Raw genomic sequence first — 20,332 nt, 5'->3', positions numbered from 1 at the left:
TCATGAAAATGCAAACTAAAATCCTAGGACATTAATACAAATCAACAAACATGCACAAGCACACTCGCTCAAATGGACATACACAAACGTACATGTAAAAAAACATGCGAAAAAGTGCATTCGCAACAACGTTCTTAAAAACACAAACTACAATACTAAGACTTTAATACGCATTAACAAACAACAACAAAAACACTAGATAAAAAAGATATAGTGGAGTGTAGAAATAAAACTCTACGTTTACGTTTACATGGATTTTTTTTCGGATTAATTTAAATTTCTGTTTGAATTGGTGGATTTGGTATCTTATGGGTACAATTCAAAAATTAGGTGTCCAGGAAGCAAAAATGATCAAAGAAAAAGAAAAGAGTTGAAATTAGGAAAATAAAATCAAATAAGAAGAGACAAACCCTCAACATCTTTGTTAGCGTACGTCCACGAAGTCGAGCATAACTTTCTCATCTGGACTCCAAATCAACTGGTTTCGGCGGCATTAGAAAGCTATTTCAGCTGGCTACAATTCCTGTCTAACGGCAAAAATGCAAATTCGGAATCGAACATGGTCAAACATGGATTCCAAAAGCGATCATGAAAACACGTACTATAGTTCGAGGACATGAATGCGCATCAAGAAACGTGCACAAAAACACTCGCTAGAAAGATAAGCACATAAGTAAGAGTACAAAAGCATGCATAAAAGTACTCACGCAAATGCGCATTCGCAAAAAGGATCATGAAAACGCAAACTACAGTCATAGGACATTAATACAAATCAACGAACATGCACAAGCACACACGCTCAAATGGACAGTCACAAACTTACATGTAAAAAAACATGCGCAAAAGTGCATTCGCAACAACGTTCTTAAAAACACGAACTACAATACTAGGACTTTAATACACATTAACAAACAACAACAAAAACACTAGATAAAAGAGATACAATGGAGTGTAGAAATTAAACTCTACGTTTACGTTTACGTGGATTTTTTTACGGATTAATTTATATTTCTGTTTTAATTGGTGGATTTGGTACCTTATGGGAACAATTAAAAAATTAGGTGTCCAGGAAGCAAAAATGATCAAAGAAAAAGAAAAGAGTTGCAATTAGGAAAATGAAATCAAATTAGAAGAGAGAATCCCTCAACATATTTGGTAGTGTACGTCCACGAAGTCGAGCATAACATTCTCTTCCGGACTCCAAATCAACTGGTTTCGGCGGCATTAGAAAGCTATTTCAGCTGGCTACAATTCATGTGTAACGGGAAAAATCCAAATTCCGTCTCGAACATGAATGCGCATCAAGAAACGTGCACAAAAACACTTGCTAGAAAGATACGCACATAAGTAAGAGTACAAAAGCATGCACAAAAGTACTCACGCGAATTTGCATTCGCAAAAAGGATCATGAAAATGCAAACTAAAATCCTAGGACATTAATACAAATCAACAAACATGCACAAGCACACTCGCTCAAATGGACATACACAAACGTACATGTAAAAAAACATGCGAAAAAGTGCATTCGCAACAACGTTCTTAAAAACACAAACTACAATACTAAGACTTTAATACGCATTAACAAACAACAACAAAAACACTAGATACAAAAGATATAGTGGAGTGTAGAAATAAAACTCTACGTTTACGTTTACATGGATTTTTTTTCGGATTAATTTAAATTTCTGTTTGAATTGGTGGATTTGGCAACTTATGGGTACAATTCAAAAATTAGGTGTCCAGGAAGCAAAAATGATCAAAGAAAAAGAAAAGAGTTGCAATTAGGAAAATAAAATCAAATAAGAAGAGACAATCCCTCAACATCTTTGTTAGCGTACGTCCACGAAGTCGAGCATAACTTTCTCAGCTGGACTCCTAATCAACTGGTTTCGGCGGCATTAGAAAGCTATTTCAGATGGCTACAATTCCTGTCTAACGGCAAAAATGCAAATTCGGAATCGAACATGGTCAAACTTGGATTCCAAAAGCGATCATGAAAACACGTACTACAGTTCGAGGACATGAATGCGCATCAAGAAACGTGCACAAAAACACTCGCTAGAAAGATACGCACATAAGTAAGAGTACAAAAGCATGCATAAAAGTACTCACGCAAATGCGCATTCGCAAAAAGGATCATGAAAACGCAAACTACAGTCATAGGACATTAATACAAATCAACGAACATGCACAAGCACACACGCTCAAATGGACAGTCACAAACTTACATGTAAAAAAACATGCGCAAAAGTGCATTCGCAACAACGTTCTTAAAAACACGAACTACAATACTAGGACTTTAATACACATTAACAAACAACAGCAAAAACACTAGATAAAAGAGATACAATGGAGTGTAGAAATTAAACTCTACGTTTACGTTTACGTGGATTTTTTTACGGATTAATTTATATTTCTGTTTTAATTGGTGGATTTGGTAGCTTATGGGAACAATTCAAAAATTAGGTGTCCAGGAAGCAAAAATGATCAAAGAAAAAGAAAAGAGTTGCAATTAGGAAAATAAAATCAAATTAGAAGAGAGAATCCCTCAACATATTTGGTAGTGTACGTCCACGAAGTCGAGCATAACTTTCTCTTCCGGACTCCAAATCAACTGGTTTCGGCGGCATTAGAAATCTATTTCAGCTGGCTACAATTCTTGTGTAACGGGAAAAATCCAAATTCGGTCTCGAACATGAATGCGCATCAAGAAACGTGCACAAAAACACATGCTAGAAAGATACGCACATAAGTAAGAGTACAAAAGCATGCACAAAAGTACTCACGCGAATTTGCATTCGCAAAAAGGATCATGAAAATGCAAACTAAAATCCTAGGACATTAATACAAATCAACAAACATGCACAAGCACACTCGCTCAAATGGACATACACAAACGTACATGTAAAAAAACATGCGAAAAAGTGCATTCGCAACAACGTTCTTAAAAACACAAACTACAATACTAAGACTTTAATACGCATTAACAAACAACAACAAAAACACTAGATAAAAAAGATATAGTGGAGTGTAGAAATAAAACTCTACATTTACGTTTACATGGATTTTTTTTCGGATTAATTTAAATTTCTGTTTGAATTGGTGGATTTGGTATCTTATGGGTACAATTCAAAAATTAGGTGTCCAGGAAGCAAAAATGATCAAAGAAAAAGAAAAGAGTTGCAATTAGGAAAATAAAATCAAATAAGAAGAGACAATCCCTCAACATCTTTGTTAGCGTACGTCCACGAAGTCGAGCATAACTTTCTCATCAGGACTCCAAATCAACTGGTTTCGGCGGCATTAGAAAGCTATTTCAGCTGGCTACAATTCCTGTCTAACGGCAAAAATCCAAATTCGGAATCGAACATGGTCAAACTTGGATTCCAAAAGCGATCATGAAAACACGTACTACAGTTCGAGGACATGAATGCGCATCAAGAAACGTGCACAAAAACACTCGCTAGAAAGATACGCACATAAGTAAGAGTACAAAAGCATGCATAAAAGTACTCACGCAAATGCGCATTCGCAAAAAGGATCATTAAAACGTAAACTACAGTCATAGGACATTAATACAAATCAACAAACATGCACAAGAACACACGCTCAAATGGACAGTCACAAACGTACATGTAAAAAAACATGCGCAAAAGTGCATTCGCAAAAAAATCTTAAAAACACGAACTACAATACTAGGACTTTAATACACATTATCAAACAACAGCAAAAACACTAGATAAAAGAGATACAATGGAGTGTAGAAATTAAACTCTACGTTTACGTTTACGTGGATTTTTTTACGGATTAATTTATATTTCTGTTTTAATTGGTGGATTTGGTACCTTATGGGAACAATTCAAAAATTAGGTGTCCAGGAAGCAAAAATGATCAAAGAAAAAGAAAAGAGTTGCAATTAGGAAAATAAAATCAAATTAGAAGAGAGAATCCCTCAACATATTTGGTAGTGTACGTCCACGAAGTCGAGCATAACTTTCTCTTCCGGACTCCAAATCAACTGGTTTCGGCGGCATTAGAAAGCTATTTCAGCTGGCTACAATTCATGTGTAACGGGAAAAATCCAAATTCGGTCTCGAACATGAATGCGCATCAAGAAACGTGCACAAAAACACTTGCTAGAAAGATACGCGCATAAGTAAGAGTACAAAAGCATGCACAAAAGTACTCACGCGAATTTGCATTCGCAAAAAGGATCATGAAAATGCAAACTAAAATCCTAGGACATTAATACAAATCAACAAACATGCACAAGCACACTCGCTCAAATGGACATACACAAACGTACATGTAAAAAAACATGCGAAAAAGTGCATTCGCAACAACGTTCTTAAAAACACAAACTACAATACTAAGACTTTAATACGCATTAACAAACAACAACAAAAACACTAGATAAAAAAGATATAGTGGAGTGTAGAAATAAAACTCTACGTTTAAGTTTACATGGATTTTTTTTCGGATTAATTTAAATTTCTGTTTGAATTGGTGGATTTGGTATCTTATGGGTACAATTCAAAAATTAGGTGTCCAGGAAGCAAAAATGATCAAAGAAAAAGAAAAGAGTTGAAATTAGGAAAATAAAATCAAATAAGAAGAGACAATCCCTCAACATCTTTGTTAGCGTACGTCCACGAAGTCGAGCATAACTTTCTCATCTGGACTCCAAATCAACTGGTTTCGGCGGCATTAGAAAGCTATTTCAGTTGGCTACAATTCCTGTCTAACGGCAAAAATGCAAATTCGGAATCGAACATGGTCAAACTTGGATTCCAAAAGCGATCATGAAAACACGTACTACAGTTCGAGGACATGAATGCGCATCAAGAAACGTGCACAAAAACACTCGCTAGAAAGATACGCACATAAGTAAGAGTACAAAAGCATCCATAAAAGTACTCACTCAAATGCGCATTCGCAAAAAGGATCATGAAAACGCAAACTACAGTCATAGAACATTAATACAAATCAACGAACATGCACAAGCACACACGCTCAAATGGACAGTCACAAACTTACATGTCAAAAAACTTGCGCAAAACTGCATTCGCAACAACGTTCTTAAAAACACGAACTACAATACTAGTGTTGGGGATCGTGCATGTATACGCAGCGGAATTTAAAATTTTATATCGAACTAGTTTCGATTACATGCATAAACTAATCACATACTCAACGTACCTTAACGCTTCCGCCATACATATGGTAATTTTCGATTTAATTGAAAAATACGTATAATCGAAAGTTATGAAACATGCTTATACATCATTTAATGAAATCGAAACACGTAATCGCATATTACTCATAATCATAAATTACAATTCATACAAATATGTTCGAATTAATTTACGACGGTTTCGATTTTTTTACCTCTTGTAGCGTGAGATTTCGACGAATCGAAATCAAGAACCAATCACGTACAAGCTGCGATTACCAATCCTCGGGGCTGCAGGAACACCACCGAACGGCAGCTGGTCCGAAGGTGGAGCGACGGCGGCGCGTGCGTGACAACGGCGGCGGCGCGTGGGCGGTGCAGCGGCGCGTGCGGCGGTGTGGCAATTCCGTCGGGGCAGCAGCTCCTCTCCAATTAGGTTTCACCTCGAATAAACGGATCTCCCCCTACTGTAGCACTAGATACAAAGGGGTTAGATAACAAGGGAATACGATAGAGAAAGGAGAGGGAAAAACCGGCGGATTCCGGCGGCGGACGGCGGCGGTGCGGCGGGGCAGCAACGGCCGAGAGGGAGGACGGCTAGGGCTTGAGCGGCTAGGGTTTTGTTGCAGAAAATCTGATCTCAAACTCTTGTTTGAGGTCTATTTATACTTAGGGTTTTTCAACCCTAGTGGGTTTAAGTCATTGGGCGTGACCCTATGATGTATTAAGCCCATTCCCTCGTCGGCCTCGTTTCTAATAAACGATCGTTCACAAAATTATAACAAAATTATATTTGTGACGAGCTCAAAGTCCTTGTCGATACGAGTGCCTCTTCGAAATTTCCAATTTCCAAAATTGGAAACTTCCACTTCAGTGGACTTGCTAAATCGGGAAACTTCCCAATTTAGAAAGTTCACTAAATTCCGCATGTCTCTCTTTCTCTACGTTTATTCCGATTCGCAATCCACAATTACGAATCTTGGATTCAATCATATCGACATCCAATTGTTCAAAGATTAACACATTAATCTATGCTTGTTGTTATCAAGGATCTATATTACACGAGAAGTGTGACCCTCAATGGTTCAGGTGTATGCTAGCCGTGGGCTCACAACTCTTTGTGATTTGAACAACACATTGTTCTTATACGAACTCCTCCCAAGAGTCCCGATTAGAGTAAAACTCATTTTACCTAATCCCCGATCAAATCGGTGCCCAACGAATCAAGATTGGCGTCTAGCAACTACGCATCATGATTCCCTAGATACAAGTGAAGTGCCTGCAAGAACCTTATGATATAGTTAGCGTACAGTACGATCCCTTCGCAGCACATGTCCCGATTGAACTAGAGGCATTGGTTCACCGAGACCTCTTATAAAGTTCAATAACCGTGCGAACGTTCTAGGTATTATAAATCCGTTCGTGTGCGACTTAGGGAAACACATTTCCCTAATCACCCCACTATCAACTCTGGCCAGAGATTCCTTGGATTATAAACCGTCAGAACACACAGGACATCCATGACTACTCAAGCGCTCGAATCCCCTACTACAATGCACAGACTTCACACTAGATTTCGGATTGCACGAACGTTGGCCCTTGGAGTGGTCCGCGGTGGGACTCAGAGACAGGTCACGATACAATCGGTCCTCTAGTGAAGTCAGGGTGATGTCTGGGTCTCAAGGACTAATGGTGTACAACTATATCTTAGAAACCTATTACTCGATGAATGAGAACCACTTATAGATTTCTAGGGCGAGGGAGTTTAGTGAACTCATCTAGTATGAGCACCCACTCAAGTATGCCGATGTCACAACACCGAGGACTGATGAGACGCAGTACACATACACTAAGTGCTATTCTCAAAAGGGAAAGGCCGGTATCCTCATTATTGGCGTAACCCATCGACTAGGAACAAGGTTTAACAGTTACATTACATTGCTGAGTTATCTCACGATTCTACTAGACCAACTCACAGTAATAGAGTAACTCGTTAGGACTATATCTATGCTGCTTGCATGGGATAAGAGATATAGAATGCCAAATGAAATGTTTTATTATTACGAACGAAAAACGATTGTTTTATTACAAGGAAAACGAGAAAGACCATAGCCACAAGTTGGCTTGTTGGTCACCTACTCCAACAATCTCCCACTTGACCTAAAGCCAACTACTCATAAATCTAAGTCCCATCGACTCTCGATGTTTCTCGTGGACTGATCCTGACAATGGCTTGGTGAAGGGATCTGCAATATTGTCCTCCGAGGTGACTCTGTCGAGCTTGACTTCACCTCTCTCTATGATCTCTCGGATCACATGGTATTTTCTCAACACGTGCTTCGACTTCTGATGAGCTCTCGGTTCCTTAGCTTGCGCTACGGCTCCGTTGTTATCGCAGTACTGCTGTACTGGATCGCTAGCGTTCGGAAATACACCCAACTCTTGGATGAATTTCCTAATCCCTGACCCTTCCTTTGAAGCATCTGATGTTGCAATATATTCAGCCTCGGTGGTGGAATCAGCCGTCGTGCCTTGTTTGGAACTCTTCTAACACACGGCACCCCCGTTTACTTTGAATATATACCCCGAGTTTGACTTCGAGTCATCCACGTCCGATTGAAAACTAGAATCCGTGAAGCCTTCTAATTTCAACTCGGTATCCCCATAGACCAAAAACAAATCTCGAGTTCTTCGCAAGTACTTGAGAATGTCCTTCACAGCCTTCCAATGGGCTGGGCCGGGGTCAGACTGATATCTGCTTGTGACGCTCACAGCATACGCAATATCAGGTCGTGTACACAGCATGCCATACATTAGGCTTCCTATAGCGGATGCATAAGGTGTCTTTTTCATCTCCTCGATTTCCAATTGCGTTTGAGGACGCATGGATTTCGAGAGACGAACCCCATGGGACATTGGCAAGAATCCCTTTTTGGATTCTTCCATGCTAAACCGTTTAAGAACGGTGTCTATGTACATGGATTGGGACAAGCCAAGTAATCTCCTCGATCTATCTCTATAGATTCGTATTCCCAATACATAGGATGCTTCTCCCAAATCCTTCATCGAGAAACGTGTGGATAACCATACTTTAGTTGAGTGCAACATCCCTACATCATTCCCAATGAGTAGTATGTCATCAACATAAAGTACAAGGAAAGTCACTGCACTCCCACTAACCTTCTTGTAGACACAAGGTTCCTCCGGGTTTTTCACAAATTCAAACTCTTTGATAGTTGTGTCGAACCTTTTGTTCCAACTACGGGATGCTTGTTTCAATCCATAAATGGATCGCTGGAGTTTGCAAACCTTTTGCTCATCTCCAGAAGATATGAAGCCTTCCGGCTGCGCCATGTAAATTTCTTCCTCAATGTCCCCATTAAGGAAAGCGGTCTTCACATCCATTTGCCATATCTCGTAGTCATACCACGCAGAGATGGCCAGAAAAATCCTAATGGACTTAAGCATAGCAACTGGAGAGAAGGTTTCCTCATAGTCAACTCCTTGCTTTTGAGTATAACCCTTCGCTACCAATCTAGCCTTGTAGGTCGATACCTTTCCATCTACTCCAATTTTCTTCTTATAGATCCACTTGCAGCCTATGGGAACGATTCCCTCGGGTGGATCTACCAAGGTCCATACCTTGTTGGAGTACATAGAGTCCATTTCGGATTTCATGGCATTAAGCCAATGTCCCTTGTCTGTATCCGATACAGCTTCGTTGAAAGTTCTAGGATCACATCCTTGGTCAACTTCATCAACGAGGAATAACCTATCAGGCGCTCTCCGAACTCTTTCGGACCTACGCAGCGACAAATCTGGAGGTATATTAGTGGTTTGTTGAATTGGTTCATTATCTGATTGTTGTGCTTGAACTTCAGATTGTGGTTCTCGAACTTCTTCGAGATCAACTACACTGCCCTTTCTATCCGATAGAAATTCCTTCTCAAGGAACACGGCATTTCTCGAGACGAACACCTTTGCCTCGGAAACATAGTAGAATTCGTATCCCATGAAATCCTCGGGATACCCCACAAAATAGCATAGGTCGGATTTTCTATCCAACTTATCTCCCAATAGCCGCTTCACGTAAGCGGGACAACCCCATATCCTAATATGTTTAAACGTGGGTTTCTTGGAGTGCCAAAGTTCATAAGGAGTGGAGTTAACTGCTTTGGTATTAACCCTATTCAGAAAATACACGGCAGTTAGGAGTGCATGACCCCACAGGTATGCCGGTAGCTCGGTGAACCCCATCATAGATCGAACCATGTCTAACAGTGTTCGATTCCGACGTTCGGAAACTCCATTGAGTTGAGGAGTTCCAGGAGGAGTCCATTGAGACAGAATCCCATTCTCTTTAAGATAGTCTATAAACTCAGTACTTAAGTATTCGCCACCACGATCGGATCGTAGTTTCTTAATACGTCTACCGAGTTGGTTTTCTACTTGGTGTCTAAAATCTTTGAACCTTTCAAAAGTTTCAGACTTATACTTCATTAAGTACACGAAACCATACCTAGAATAATCATCGGTAAAGGTAACGAAGTAGTTAAAACCACCCCTAGCACTAACGCTTAGTGGACCACACACGTCTGAATGGATCAAATCCAAAAGACCCTCGGCCCGTTCCATCTTCCCTTTGAAGGGAGTCTTGGTCATTTTTCCTTTAAGGCAGGATACACAAGTTTGAAGTGATTTAATGTCCTCCAAGGAGAACATTCCTTCACTAACAAACTTGTTCATCCTTCTCAAGGAAATGTGACCTAGTCGAGCGTGCCAAAGTTGTGCGGGGTTAAGACTTATATCTTTTCGTTTTGCTGATATAACGTTAATAGGTATTTCACTTGGATTCAGTTCATATAAGTTGTTTATAAGTTGTCCCTTACAAATCATATTTTGTTCCTTTTGTATAATGCAAATCGAATTTCCAAAAACAAAAGTAAAACCTTCATTATCCAAAACAGGAATAGAAATAAGGTTTCGAATAAGTGACGGAACAAATAAACAATTGTTCAAAACAATAGAAAAACTAGAATCCAAAACAGAAAGATAAATCGTCCCAATGGCTTCAGCAGCAACTCTTGCTCCGTTGCCCATTCTTAAGTAGGTCTCACCCACATTAAGCTTCCTACTTCTTGTCATGAGCTGCAAATCATTACAAAGATGTGAGCCACAGCCAGTATCCAATACCCAAGCAGAAGATTTAACGGACAAATTAACTTCAACTAAATACGTACCCTTTTCAGAACGTTTCTGATCGAGGTAAGCCTTGCAGTTGCGTCGCCAATGGCCCTTCTTTCCACAATGATGGCAAGCGTCATCAACTTGCTTGGTGACCTTGTCATTCTTCACTCCGCTCGACTCGCCCTTCTCAAGTTTCTTGCTCGGGCCGAAACTCCTTTATTTCCTTTTCTTCTGGAAAGAACCTTTCTTCACAGAAGGAGCAACTAGGAGAACAAATTTCTCCTTCTTGATTGTGGACTCATAGCTGACCAACATGTTCAACAACTCATCCAATGGTGGATCGAGTTTGTTCATGTTGAAGTTCACTATGAACGATTCATAAGAACTAGGAAGGGACAGTAGGATCAAATCCACCGAGAGCTCGGCCGGGAGGGTGACATCGAGGCTTACCAGCTTCTCAAGGAGAGTGATCATCTTGAGACCGTGCTCGTGGACCGAAGCCCCTTCACGCAGCCTCATGGTGATCAACTCCTTGGTAGCTGAGTACCTCGATGCCCTAGTATTCTCACTGTACATGCTTTCAAGATGGTGCTTGATATCATAAGCATGCACGTGAGACTCATACTTCCTCGCGAGCTCTGGCACCATGGATGCTAGCATGTAGCACCTCGCATGGAGGTCGTCCTTCTTCCATGCCTCGAAAGTGGCAGTCTCGTCAGCAGTAGCAGTCGCAGGAAGAGCAGCGGGGGGACGTTCATTGAGCACATAGAGACGCTCCTCGACTTGGAGCACAAGTTTCAGATTGCGAAGCCAATCCAAATAGTTTGGACCGGTGAGTTTGTTTTGGTCGAGGATTGAGGAAAGGGGATGTTTGGACATTGTTGCTGAGAAAATTTTAAGAAGACAATAATTAGAGTTTAGTTCGTAATAATCGTTACAATTAAAATTTTGGACTTTTATGTTTTAATTGTTCTCCCACTAATTTTATCGAATTCCACCACCCTCTAGCAGACAATCGAGAAAACTTATTTTTCTTTAATGGGCTTTAGGTCCAATAGCGCTAATGTAACCCGTAGTTAATCTATCCCGATTACATAAGCCTAAAGGTAGAGTACTATCAATCACATCACTATGTGACCCTAAAGTTCGTTTTACCTCACACTTGATAATGACCTAAGTTAATCTAGCGAATATCAAAATCTTCGTGTGTCAAGTCTAGCCTACCAATATGAGATGTCATAGGTCCAACTATATCAAACTAATGCAACCCCTAGTTAATCTAGCCGACCACATTAATCCAATATAATTTTATCTATGACCGTATCTCCATCTGATGTCAATTAAATTACAGCTTATCCCACAATAGCACTCCCCGCTAACACGGCTTACTGCACTATTATGAGAGGCTACACATAATTTAATTGTTGGTAGAAGGAAAGAAAAATTCAACAATTTGGTTTTTCTTTATAGCTTGATAATTATTCTTGATTAAGAATGAGGGGTTTTATTTATTAAATCTTATTAGCTCATCGGAAGTTTTAGGTTATGATCGTTTGTGATTCCTACAACTATGTTCTCTAGGTATGTGGAAACGCATATTGATCCTAAGAGAGACATACGATCATCATCGTACTTAATCACAATTATTCATCTCATGAATTAATTAATTAATACGATTAATTACAAATATAATTAACGGACTCCTTCATTCATAAATCATTCAAATAAGAATGAAGCCCATTAATTATTTGCCATCTAATTTGTGTTCCATTAATTAAACTAATTTAATGATTAAATTAAATAATTAATCCAACACTATTCGTTGAATTCAAATTAAATTAATGGATCAATTATCTAATTGGGTTTAATTGATAAATAATTTCAAAAATTAAAAATCAATTAATTTTAATATTAATCTCAGAAAATCAATAAAATTTTTTTTTTTTTTTTTTGTTGTTGTTGCTGACCGGACCGGTTCGACCGGGCCGGTTCGGTCAGCTGAAAAACAGCGGCAAAAATCGAATTTTTTTAAAATTAAAATCTTTTATATTTTATGAAATATTCAGAATATTTAATTAATATTAAACCACCCAGTTTGATAACACCAAAAATTCAACAATTCAACAAATCGAAGCATGCTTTCGAAAACGATAAACACGTTGACAAATAAACGATTAACCCGTGGCTCTGATACCACTGTTGGGGATCGTGCATGTATACGCAGCGGAATTTAAAATTTTATATCGAACTAGTTTCGATTACATGCATAAACTAATCACATAGTCAACGTACCTTAACGCTTCCGCCATACATATGGTAATTTTCGATTTAATTGAAAAATACGTATAATCGAAAGTTATGAAACATGCTTATACATCATTTAATGAAATCGAAACACGTAATCGCATATTACTCATAATCATAAATTACAATTCATACAAATATGTTCGAATTAATTTACGACGGTTTTGATTTGTTTACCTCTTGTAGCGTGAGATTTCGACGAATCGAAATCAAGAACCAATCACGTACAAGCTGCGATTACCAATCCTCGGGGCTGCAGGAACACCACCGAACGGCAGCTGGTCCGAAGGTGGAGCGACGGCGGCGCGTGCGTGACAACGGCGGCGGCGCGTGGGCGGTGCAGCGGCGCGTGCGGCGGTGTGGCAATTCCGTCGGGGCAGCAGCTCCTCTCCAATTAGGTTTCACCTCGAATAAACGGATCTCCCCCTACTGTAGCACTAGATACAAAGGGGTTAGATAACAAGGGAATACGATAGAGAAAGGAGAGGGAAAAACCGGCGGATTCCGGCGGCGGACAGCGGCGGTGCGGCGGGGCAGCAACGGCCGAGAGGGAGGACGGCTAGGGCTTGAGCGGCTAGGGTTTTGTTGCAGAAAATCTGATCTCAAACTCTTGTTTGAGGTCTATTTATACTTAGGGTTTTTCAACCCTAGTGGGTTTAAGTCATTGGGCTTGACCCACTGATGTATTAAGCCCATTCCCTCGTCGGCCTCGTTTCTAATAAACGATCGTTCACAAAATTATAACAAAATTATATTTGTGACGAGCTCAAAGTCCTTGTCGATACGAGTGCCTCTTCGAAATTTCCAATTTCCAAAATTGGAAACTTCCACTTCAGTGGACTTGCTAAATCGGGAAACTTCCCAATTTAGAAAGTTCACTAAATTCCGCATGTCTCTCTTTCTCTACGTTTATTCCGATTCGCAATCCACAATTACGAATCTTGGATTCAATCATATCGATATCCAATTGTTCAAAGATTAACACATTAATCTATGCTTGTTGTTATCAAGGATCTATATTACACGAGAAGTGTGACCCTCAATGGTTCAGGTGTATGCTAGCCGTGGGCTCACAACTCTTTGTGATTCGAACAACACATTGTTCTTATACGAACTCCTCCCAAGAGTCCCGATTAGAGTAAAACTCATTTTACCTAAACCCCGATCAAATCGGTGCCCAACGAATCAAGATTGGCGTCTAGCAACTACGCATCATGATTCCCTAGATACAAGTGAAGTGCCTGCAAGAACCTTATGATATAGTTAGCGTACAGTACGATCCCTTCGCAGCACATATCCCGATTGAACTAGAGGCATTGGTTCACCGAGACCTCTTATAAAGTTCAATAACCGTGCGAACGTTCTAGGTATTATAAATCCGTTCGTGTGCGACTTAGGGAAACACATTTCCTTAATCACCCCACTATCAACTCTGTCCAGAGATTCCTTGGATTATAAACCGTCAGAACAGACAGGACATCCATGACTACTCAAGCGCTCGAATCCCCTACTACAATGCACAGACTTCACACTAGATTTCGGATTGCACGAACGTTGGCCCTTGGAGTGGTCCGCGGTGGGACTCAGAGACAGGTCACGATACAATCGGTCCTCTAGTGAAGTCACGGTGATGTCTGGGTCTCAAGGACTAATGGTGTACAACTATATCTTAGAAACCTATTACTCGATGAATGAGAACCACTTATAGATTTCTAGGGCGAGGGAGTTCAGTGAACTCATCTAGTATGAGCACCCACTCAAGTATGCCGATGTCACAACACCGAGGACTGATGAGACGCAGTACACATACACTAAGTGCTATTCTCAAAATGGAAAGGCCGGTATCCTCATTATTGGCATAACCCATCGACTAGGAACAAGGTTTAACAGTTACATTACATTGCTGAGTTATCTCACGATTCTACTAGACCAACTCACAGTAATAGAGTAACTCGTTAGGACTATATCTATGCTGCTTGCATGGTATAAGAGATATAGAATGCCAAATGAAATGTTTTATTATTACGAACGAAAAACGATTGTTTTATTACAAGGAAAACGAGAAAGACCATAGCCACAAGTTGGCTTGTTGGTCACCTACTCCAACAACTAGGACTTTAATACACATTAACAAACAACAGCAAAAACACTAGATAAAAGAGATACAATGGAGTGTAGAAATTAAACTCTACGTTTACGTTTACGTGGATTTTTTTACGGATTAATTTATATTTCTGTTTTAATTGGTGGATTTGGTACCTTCTGGGAACAATTAAAAAATTAGGTGTCCAGGAAGCAAAAATTATCAAAGAAAAAGAAAAGAGTTGCAATTAGGAAAATAAAATCAAATTAGAAGAGAGAATCCCTCAACATATTTGGTAGTGTATGTCCACGAAGTCGAGCATAACTTTCTCTTCTGGACTCCAAATCAACTGGTTTCGGCGGCATTAGAAAGCTATTTCAGCTGGCTACAATTCATGTGTAACGGGAAAAATCCAAATTCGGTCTCGAACATGAATGCGCATCAAGAAACGTGCACAAAAACACTTGCTAGAAAGATACGCACATAAGTAAGAGTACAAAAGCATGCACAAAAGTACTCACGCGAATTTGCATTCGCAAAAAGGATCATGAAAATGCAAACTAAAATCCTAGGACATTAATACAAATCAACAAACATGCACAAGCACACTCGCTCAAATGGACATACACAAACGTACATGTAAAAAAACATGCGAAAAAGTGCATTCGCAACAACGTTCTTAAAAACACAAACTACAATACTAAGACTTTAATACGCATTAACAAACAACAACAAAAACACTAGATAAAAAAGATATAGTGGAGTGTAGAAATAAAACTCTACGTTTGCGTTTACATGGATTTTTTTTCGGATTAATTTAAATTTCTGTTTGAATTGGTGGATTTGGTATCTTATGGGTACAATTCAAAAATTAGGTGTCCAGGAAGCAAAAATGATCAAAGAAAAAGAAAAGAGTTGCAATTAGGAAAATAAAATCAAATAAGAAGAGACAATCCCTCAACATCTTTGTTAGCGTACGTCCACGAAGTCGAGCATAACATTCTCATCTGGACTCCAAATCAACTGGTTTCGGCGGCATTAGAAAGCTATTTCAGATGGCTACAATTCCTGTCTAACGGCAAAAATCCAAATTCGGAATCGAACATGGTCAAACTTGGATTCCAAAAGCGATCATGAAAACACGTACTACAGTTCGAGGACATGAATGCGCATCAAGAAACGTGCACAAAAACACTCGCTAGAAAGATACGCACATAAGTAAGAGTACAAAAGCATGCATAAAAGTACTCACGCAAATGCGCATTCGCAAAAAGGATCATGAAAACGCAAACTACAGTCATAGGACATTAATACAAATCAACAAACATGCACAAGCACACACGCTCAAATGGACAGTCACAAACGTACATGTAAAAAAACATGCGCAAAAGTGCATTCGCAACAACGTTCTTAAAAACACGAACTACAATACTAGGACTTTAATACACATTAACAAACAACACCAAAAACACTAGATAAAAGAGATACAATGGAGTGTAGAAATTAAACTCTACGTTTACGTTTACGTGGATTTTTTTACGGATTAATTTATATTTTTGTTTTAATTGGTGGATTTGGTACCTTATGGGAACAATTCAAAAATTAGGTGTCCAGGAAGCAAAAATGATCAAAGAAAAAGAAAAGAGTTGCAATTAGGAAAATAAAATCAAATTAGAAGAGAGAATCCCTCAACATATTTGTTAGTGTACGTCCACGAAGTCGAGCATAACTTTCTCTTCCGGACTCCAAATCAACTGGTTTCGGCGGCATTAGAAAGCTATTTCAGCTGGCTACAATTCACGTGTAACGGGAAAAATCCAAATTCGGTCTCGAACATGAATGCGCATCAAGAAACGTGCACAAAAACACTTGCTAGAAAGATACGCACATAAGTAAGAGTACAAAAGCATGCACAAAAGTACTCACGCGAATTTGCATTCGCAAAAAGGATCATGAAAATGCAAACTAAAATCCTAGGACATTAATACAAATCAACAAACATGCACAAGCACACTCGCTCAAATGGACATACACAAACGTACATGTAAAAAAACATGCGCAAAAGTGCATTCGCAACAACGTTCTTAAAAACACAAACTACAATACTAAGACTTTAATACGCATTAACAAACAACAACAAAAACACTAGATAAAAAAGATATAGTGGAGTGTAGAAATAAAACTCTACGTTTACGTTTACATGGATTTTTTTTCGGATTAATTTAAATTTCTGTTTGAATTGGTGGATTTGGTATCTTATGGGTACAATTCAAAAATTAGGTGTCCAGGAAGCAAAAATGATCAAAGAAAAAGAAAAGAGTTGAAATTAGGAAAATAAAATCAAATAAGAAGAGACAATCCCTCAACATCTTTGTTAGCGTACGTCCACGAAGTCGAGCATAACTTTCTCATCTGGACTCCAAATCAACTGGTTTCGGCGGCATTAGAAAGCTATTTCAGCTGGCTACAATTCCTGTCTAACGGCAAAAATGCAAATTCGGAATCGAACATGGTCAAACTTGGATTCCAAAAGCGATCATGAAAACACGTACTACAGTTCGAGGACATGAATGCGCATCAAGAAACGTGCACAAAAACACTCGCTAGAAAGATACGCACATAAGTAAGAGTACAAAAGCATGCATAAAAGTACTCAGGCAAATGCGCATTCGCAAAAAGGATCATGAAAACGCAAACTACAGTCATAGGACATTAATACAAATCAACGAACATGCACAAGCACACACGCTCAAATGGACAGTCACAAACTTACATGTAAAAAAACATGCGCAAAAGTGCATTCGCAACAACGTTCTTAAAAACACGAACTACAATACTAGGACTTTAATACACATTAACAAACAACAGCAAAAACACTAGATAAAAGAGATAAAATGGAGTGTAGAAATTAAACTCTACGTTTACGTTTACGTGGATTTTTTTACGGATTAATTTATATTTCTGTTTTAATTGGTGGATTTGGTACCTTATGGGAACAATTAAAAAATTAGGTGTCCAGGAAGCAAAAATGATCAAAGAAAAAGAAAAGAGTTGCAATTAGGAAAATAAAATCAAATTAGAAGAGAGAATCCCTCAACATATTTGGTAGTGTACGTCCACGAAGTCGAGCATAACTTTCTCTTCCGGACTCCAAATCAACTGGTTTCGGCGGCATTAGAAAGCTATTTCTGCTGGCTACAATTCATGTGTAACGGGAAAAATCCAAATTCGGTCTCGAACATGAATGCGCATCAAGAAACGTGCACAAAAACACTTGCTAGAAAGATACGCACATAAGTAAGAGTACAAAAGCATGCACAAAAGTACTCACGCGAATTTGCATTCGCAAAAAGGATCATGAAAATGCAAACTAAAATCCTAGGACATTAATACATATCAACAAACATGCACAAGCACACTCGCTCAAATGGACATACACAAACGTACATGTAAAAAAACATGCGAAAAAGTGCATTCGCAAAAACGTTCTTAAAAAAAAGCCCCTTATCGGATTTGAACCGATGACTTACGCCTTACCATGGCGTTACTCTACCACTGAGTTAAAAGGGCTTATTTTATTTAATTCCCGAACAAGTTACTGTGTAGATAAAATCTCTATATGCACATATTATATATATAATATAGATAAGTATATGCAGTAGACTCATAGTCGCTAGTGACTGATTTTTTTTTTGAATAATCAAATGGATTTGCCTAGGAAGTCTAGGGTAAAATGAATTGTTTCAAGACTGGCCCTAAATTTATTTTATTGAGGAGATGATCCCTATAAACAAAATTAATAAATAAAATTAAACAAAATTCACTTGATTGATACATAACATATATGTAAATTCGACATAAAAGAAATTTCAAGATATTTCATCGAATCATGAAATTCTATACAATTCTGAAAAACGGAACACAAACTACAATACTAAGACTTTAATACGCATTAACAAACAACAACAAAAACACTAGATAAAAAAGATATGGTGGAGTGTAAAAATAAAACTCTACGTTTACGTTTACATGGATTTTTTTTCGGATTAATTTAAATTTCTGTTTGAATTGGTGGATTTGGTATCTTATGGGTACAATTCAAAAATTAGGTGTCCAAGAAGCAAAAATGATCAAATAAAAAGAAAAGAGTTGCAATTAGGAAAATAAAATCAAATAAGAAGAGACAATCCCTCAACATCTTTGTTAGCGTACGTCCACGAAGTCGAGCATAACATTCTCATCTGGACTCCAAATCAACTGGTTTCGGCGGCATTAGAAAGCTATTTCAGCTGGCTACAATTCCTGTCTAACGGCAAAAATCCAAATTCGGAATCGAACATGGTCAAACTTGGATTCCAAAAGCGATCATGAAAACACGTACTACAGTTCGAGGACATGAATGCGCATCAAGAAACGTGCACAAAAACACTCGCTAGAAAGATACGCACATAAGTAAGAGTACAAAAGCATGCATAAAAGTACTCACGCAAATGCGCATTCGCAAAAAGGATCATGAAAACGCAAACTACAGTCATAGGACATTAATACAAATCAACAAACAAGCACAAGCACACACGCTCAAATGGACAGTCACAAACGTACATGTAAAAAAACATGCGCAAAAGTGAATTCGCAACAACGTTCTTAAAAACACGAACTACAATACTAGGACTTTAATACACATTAACAAACAACAGCAAAAACACTAGATAAAAGAGATACAATGGAGTGTAGAAATTAAACTCTACGTTTACGTTTACGTGGATTTTTTTACGGATTAATTTATATTTCTGTTTTAATTGGTGGATTTGGTACCTTATGGGAACAATTCAAAAATTAGGTGTCCAGGAAGCAAAAATGATCAAAGAAAAAGAAAAGAGTTGCAATTAGGAAAATAAAATCAAATTAGAAGAGAGAATCCCTCAACATATTTGGTAGTGTACGTCCACGAAGTCGAGCATAACTTTCTCTTCCGGACTCCAAATCAACTGGTTTCGGCGGCATTAGAAAGCTATTTCAGCTGGCTACAATTCATGTGTAACGGGAAAAATCCGAATTCGGTCTCGAACATGAATGCGCATCAAGAAACGTGCACAAAAACACTTGCTAGAAAGATACGCGCATAAGTAAGAGTACAAAAGCATGCACAAAAGTACTCACGCGAATTTGCATTCGCAAAAAGGATCATGAAAATGCAAACTAAAATCCTAGGACATTAATACAAATCAACAAACATGCACAAGCACACTCGCTCAAATGGACATACACAAACGTACATGTAAAAAAACATGCGAAAAAGTGCATTCGCAACAACGTTCTTAAAAACACAAACTACAATACTTAGACTTTAATACGCATTAACAAACAACAACAAAAACACTAGATAAAAAAGATATAGTGGAGTGTAGAAATAAAACCCTACGTTTACGTTTACATGGATTTTTTTTCGGATTAATTTAAATTTCTGTTTGAATTGGTGGATTTGGTATCTTATGGGTACAATTCAAAAATTAGGTGTCCAGGAAGCAAAAATGATCAAAGAAAAAGAAAAGAGTTGCAATTAGGAAAATAAAATCAAATAAGAA

At 38.5% G+C, this 20,332-nt stretch overlaps 1 non-coding gene across 1 annotated transcript; it reads right to left on the bottom strand.

Annotated features, from left to right (window-relative positions):
- Nucleotides 1-18,245: 18,245 nt before the first annotated feature.
- TRNAT-GGU (transfer RNA threonine (anticodon GGU)) lies at nucleotides 18,246-18,317 on the bottom strand. The gene has a single exon. It is a non-coding gene; the product is annotated as a tRNA-Thr (tRNA).
- Nucleotides 18,318-20,332: the final 2,015 nt, after the last annotated feature.

This window comes from Erythranthe guttata, chromosome 8 (genome assembly GCF_056151865.1).
Source record: "Erythranthe guttata isolate IM_541 chromosome 8, IM_541, whole genome shotgun sequence".
NCBI classification, from domain to species: Eukaryota; Viridiplantae; Streptophyta; class Magnoliopsida; order Lamiales; family Phrymaceae; genus Erythranthe; species Erythranthe guttata.
Note: the sequence above shows the minus strand (reverse complement) of the source record. Positions and strands in the feature narration are given on the sequence as shown.